The sequence below is a fragment of the Budorcas taxicolor genome, chromosome 24, assembly GCF_023091745.1.
Source record: "Budorcas taxicolor isolate Tak-1 chromosome 24, Takin1.1, whole genome shotgun sequence".
NCBI lineage: Eukaryota > Metazoa > Chordata > Mammalia > Artiodactyla > Bovidae > Budorcas > Budorcas taxicolor.
In genome coordinates this window covers 39,528,593-39,534,649 of record NC_068933.1, presented here as the reverse complement: position 1 = coordinate 39,534,649, position 6,057 = coordinate 39,528,593, and the positions used below count along the sequence as shown (strand labels likewise).

Genomic DNA, 6,057 nt, shown 5'->3' with positions numbered 1-6,057 from the left:
CAAAAAGGTAAGAGAAGCCAGAACAAGCAAGCCCAGGGGTCCCGGCAACGGGGTCCCGGCAACGGGGTCCACACCGTGGTCGGACCTATCTGTACCTTCCTACCCTCCACAAACAGCAGCCTGCACTGCTCACTGACTCCAGGCAGTAAACCCAGGAGGCTCTCCCCTGAGCGGTCTGTCAGCTTTTCTGAGAGAAGCCTCGATTAATCGTCTCTAGCAGCTCCTGTTTATTATTAGAAAGTTGCCCCTTGAATATTGTCCAAGCCACTAAAAATCAAAATCTGAGGAGAAGGGAAGAGAGGGCAACTCTATACACTTTAATGGGATGACCTGATCCCTTGAACAAACAGATGTGAATACAACATCCTTAGCCTGAGAACAGAGAGATTAGATGAAAAAAGTTCATTGATCACTTTCCCCACAGTAATTATTACCGCTATCTCAAGCTCTTAAAAAGAAAGCCATTCTGAGTAGAAGTTCAGTTTAAACACTGTTGCTGATAATATTCAGAAAAAAGATCAAGAAATTAGCTTCAACAAAAATAGTCCAGCAAGCTCACACCTACATTTATAAAAAGTACTCTCAATCCCACACATGAAAAGGAGAATGATACATATTCGATACCTATGCATGCAGAGTCACTTCAGTCATTTCCGACTCTCTGCAACCCCATGGACTGTAGCCCACCGGGCTCCTCTGTCCATGGAATTCTCCAGACAAGAATACTGGAGTGGGTTGCCATTTCCTACTCCAGGGGATCTTCCAGACCCAGGGATCAAACCTGTGTTTCTTACATCTCCTGCATTGGCGGGCAGGTTCTTTACCACTGTGCCACCTGGGAAGCCCCTTCAATACCTATAGGCTAAGAGAATTAGGCTTATTTTCAACACTGAAAACAAGGGGTCTTCAGATTAAAAAATGATTCAACCTTTTCTTATCCTGTACGCTCACAGTATTTGTACTATGTAAAGTATTGTTTTATAATATCTTATACTATAGTAACTACACTAAGTATTTCACATTGAATAAAAATTAACAGTATGCCCTCGAAAATAATCAACAACCAAGAGCATTCTGAATAAATTTTCTTTAGGGTTTGATAAAATTGAAATCTTAGGAGTTAAGTTTATCTGTAATTTATTTTATTGTCTTTGTGTGGACAAATAAAACTATTTATAGCAGTAAATCAGAGAAGGCAATGGCACCCCACTCCAGTACTCTTGCCTGGAAAATCCCATGGACGGAGGAGCCTGGTGGGCTGCAGTCCATGGGGTCGCTAAGAGTCGGGCACAACTGGGCAACTTCACTTTCACTTTTCACTTTCATGCACTGGAGAAGGAAATGGCAACCCACTCCAGTGTTCTTGCCTGGAGAATCCCAGAGACAGTGGGCCCCCGTCTATGGGGTCGCACAGAGTCGGACACGACTGAAGCGACTTAGCAGCAGCAGTAGCAGCAGCAGTATAGCAGTAAATAATGGAATCTAAGCACTGAGGGCAACATTTTCACTCCCACATATAGCTAAAGACAATGAAAGTGCAAAGAAAACCCATGTTAAAACATTCTCCATATATCTACAATTTTGATTTGTGATTAATCATTTGTGATTTATACATATGATGATGCCATAACTGACTTTTTCTAAAGTTCAAAAGCTGACTGCCATGTTAAACAATGCACTAATGCATTGAGAATTTTTAAATTATAATGAGAATGTCAAAATATATAAAAATCTATTTTACAATATATTTATAGCATTTTTGCAGCATTGCTAACTTCTAATAAAACAATATAGATTTTATAATTATCAAAGATACAACCTTTATCAAGAATATTTCTCAAGTACTAGAAAGGAAAAATTTTCAATAAAACAAACTCTTAATTTCAGAAAGTATGTACCAAGATTATTCTGTAAAAAGAAAGATTCTTCCATTTACAGAGTGGTCACCTGATACACAGCAATTTGGGGCAGTCACTCATAGTTTGTTTTTCTGTGGGAGAAACAACTGCTGCCAAAGAGGGGAAAGGAGATGGTCTGCCAGTTGGTGCAAAAAAAAGGAATTGAACCACTCCTTCACACTGCTGCTGCTGCTAAGCCGCTTCAGTCGTGTCTGACTCTGTGCGACCCCACAGACGGCAGCCCACCAGGCTCGCCCATCCCTGGGATTCTCCAGGCAAGAACACTGGAGTGGGTTAGAGGCAGAGAAATCTCACCATCACCAAGCCAACAGGAGGTGGACCAGCAAAAGCTTAGCAACAAGCCTCCTATATCTTCTACAGACTCCCTCAGCGTCCATATCACAACTTAATAATAGCGTCTCCTCTTCTCTCCCTCAAGGCTGCCAGGCTTTGATAATTCATTTTATCACCCATATAACCCTCACCCATATAACCATGGAGAGGGCCATGCTATCTACCCACCATTAATAAAAACAAAAATCACAATGTGTCTCCAGAAATGCCCTCCCAAACCAAGGGACAGGAGAGAAGTTAGAAGATGAGGGATACTTTAATATCATAAAAAATGCTTAAATGTCCACAGTGAAAATAAAACATACTTTCTCTAAAAAGAATCCAAATCAGAAAGAAGTAAAATTGTCACTAATTGAAGAGGAAATGATATTATGTAGAGAAAACCCTAAAGACTCCACTGTAAAATTATTAGAACTAACGAACAAATTTAGGAAAGCTGCTAGATACAAAATCAAAAATCCACTCTGTTTCTGTAAACTAACAGTGAACTGTCAGGAATTGAGAAAACAATCCCACTTCTAATGGCAACAACAAAAATTAAAATACCAGGAATATATCTCTATTATACATAATTTATAATAATCTATATAACATATGATAATATGGTATGCATATATATCACGCACACTCTGCGCAGCACGTGCAGGACCTTAGTTTCCCAACCAGGGACCGAACCCACACCCCCTGCAGTGGGACTCTGGAGTCGTAACCACTGGAGGGCCAGGTAAGTCCCTCCCGAGGAATAAATTTAAACAAGGAGGAAAAAGACCTCAATATTGAAAACTGTAAGACACTGATTAAAGAAATTGAAGACAAAAATAAATGGAAAGAAATTCTATGTTCATGGAATAGAAGAATTAATATTGCTAAAATGTCCAATTTCCCAAGGCAATCTTGCAGATTCAATGTGACTCATATCAACATTCCAACACTTTTCACAGAAATAGAATAAAGAATCTTAAAATATATATGGAACCACATAACTGAACTGCCCAAGCAATCTTGAAAAGGGACAAAGCTGGAGCACCACACACCCAGATTCAAAACTCTATTACAGGGACTTCCTGGGGGCTTCCCCGGTGGCTCAGCTGGTAAAGCATCTGCCTGCAGTGCAGGAGACCCAGGTTCGATCCCTGGGTTGGGAAGACCCCCTGGAGAAGGAAATGGCAACCCACTCCAGTGTTCTTGCCTGGAGAATCCCATGGACAGAGGAGGCGGGTGGGCTGCAGTCCATGGGGCCCAAAGAGCTGGACTTGACAGAGTGACTAACTTTCACTTCTGCCTGGCAGCCCAGTGGTTATGACTCTGCACTCCCAGCGCAGGGGAACTAAGCTGCCACATACCCCATGGCTCAGGCAAAAAAAGAAACAAAAACTAACTGTATTACTTATTTACAAAGTAATATAGTAATCAACACAGTGTGGTAATAGCATTTAAAAAAAGAAAAAAAAAGACAAATCAGTGGAACAGAACAGACCCCAGAAATAAACACACGCCTATATGGGCAATTACTTTACGACAAAGTTGGCAAGAATGTACACTGGGAAAAGGACAGTCTCTTCAAGAAGCGGTGTTGAGGGACTTCCCTGGTGGCTCAGTGGTAAGGAATCTGCCTGCCAGCGCAGGAGACAAGGGTTTGATCCCTGATCTGGGAAGATCCCACATGCCACAGAACAAGTAAGCCCATTAGCCACAACTACTGAGCCTGCGCTCTAGAGCCCGGGACCCACAGCTGCTGAAGCCCAAGGCACCCCAGAGCCCATGCTCCACAACAAGAGAGGCCACCACAAGGAGAAGCCACACAGCAACGAGAGGAGCCTCCGCTCACAGCAACGAAGACCCAGCGCAGCCAAAAATAAAATTGCAAATAAGTGGTGTTGAAAAAAAAGGACAGCCACATGCAAAAAAATGAAACTGGACCCCTATCTTACACCATACAAAATAATAACACAGGATGATTAAAGGCTTGAATGTAAGACCTGAAACCATAAAAGTCCTGGAAGAAAGCCAGGAGTACACGCTGTGACACCAGTCTATGCGATGGTTTTTTTACTTGACCCCCAAAGCAAAAATAAACATGTAAGACCACAAGAAACTAGAAAGCTCTGCACAGCAAAGGAAAACCATCGAACTTAAAAGGCAAACCACTGACTGGGAGAAAGTACCTATAAACCATATACCTGATAGAGAGTTAATATTCAAAATAGATAAAGAATTCACACAACTCAAGAGCAAAAAATAGATTCATTAAAAACTGGGCAGCAGATATAGACATTTTTCCAAAGATGACACATGGCCAACAGGTATATGAAAGGTGCTCAACACCACTAATCTCAGGGAAATGCAAATCAAAACCACAGTGAAACACTACTTCATACCTGTTAGAATGCTTATTATTGAAAAAACGAGTATTGGCAGAATGTGGAGAAAAGGAACCCTTGTGTACATTGGTGTACATTCTGTACACTGGTGTAGTCACTATCTAAAATAATATGAAAGTCCTTGAGAAAATTTAAAATAGAATTACCATATGATCCAGCAACTCCACTCCTGGGTATTTACATAAGGAAAATGAAAACACTAATTTGAAAAGATATATGCACCCCCAGGTTCACTGCAGCATTGTTTACAAAAGCTAAGACAAGGAAGCAACATAAATGTCCATCAGTGAATGAATGGATAAAGAAAATGTAGTGTTTATATACAGTGGAATATTATTCAGTCATAAAAAAGAATGAAATCTTGGCATTTGGACCAACATAGGTAGATTTAAAGAGGATTCGCATTTAGTGAAATAAGTCAGAGAAAGACAAAAATACTCTACAATCTTACTTACATTTGGAATCTAAAGCAAAACAAAAAACCAATCTGTATCTATTTATTCATAGATACAGAGAACAAATTAGTGGTTGCCAGAGTTGAGGGCGGGGAGGGGAATAGGTGAAGGTGGTCAAAAAGTACAAACTTCCAGTTATAAAATAACTACGTCCTGGGATGTAATGTACACAAAGGCAACTATAGTTAACAGCACCATGTTGTATAGTTAATAATACTGTGTTATTAAGAGTAGGTTTAAAAATTTTCATCACAAGGAAAAAAATATGTAACTATGTATGGTGATATTAACTAGACTCATTGTGACGATCATTTCGCAATACAAAAATTTTCTCTGACTCAAAAATGAAAATACTACTCACTGGATTTTTTTTAATATAAAGAAGGGGAATACAAGTGTGTGTCTATGTGTGTGCACGCGCACACATATGCACACACATGGGCACTCATCTAAGAGTTTACTGTATGCAAAGTATTGCAGGAATTAAATGAATACTCTCAAGCCTCATAAAAGTTCCAGGAAGTAGACACTACTAATAATGATTCCCTTTTTACAGCAAGGAAACTGAGGTTTGAAGAGTTTAAGCTAACAAAGTTAGTATGGAAAAAGCTGAGTTATGAAACCAGGTAGTATGATTTTGTAGCCCATATTCTTAAAAGGCATCATGCTTACAATGTTATTCAAAATACATATACCTTGAAAAGGAAGTGTACTCCCTAGTCTTTCATGTGAAAGTAAAAGAAAGGTTATTAGAAAGAGGTATACACATATTCCTCAGGAGGCTTTTCTGTTTTTACCTTGTGATATCATCATCTCAAAGACAAATTGCTTTGGTTGTAACTTTTTAAGCAGGGGAATGTGTAAAGGATGGTTAAGAAGATAGTGAAAGTGAAGTGAAAGTTGCTCAGTCGTGTCTGATTCTTTGCAACCCCATGGACTGTATAGTCCATGGCATTCTCCAGGCCGGAA

At 39.9% G+C, this 6,057-nt stretch overlaps 1 non-coding gene across 1 annotated transcript; it reads left to right on the top strand.

The window, feature by feature from the left end:
* Positions 1–3,325: 3,325 nt before the first annotated feature.
* On the top strand, positions 3,326–3,398 carry TRNAC-GCA (transfer RNA cysteine (anticodon GCA)). Its single transcript has one exon. It is a non-coding gene; the product is annotated as a tRNA-Cys (tRNA).
* The last annotated feature ends 2,659 nt before the right edge of the window (positions 3,399–6,057 follow it).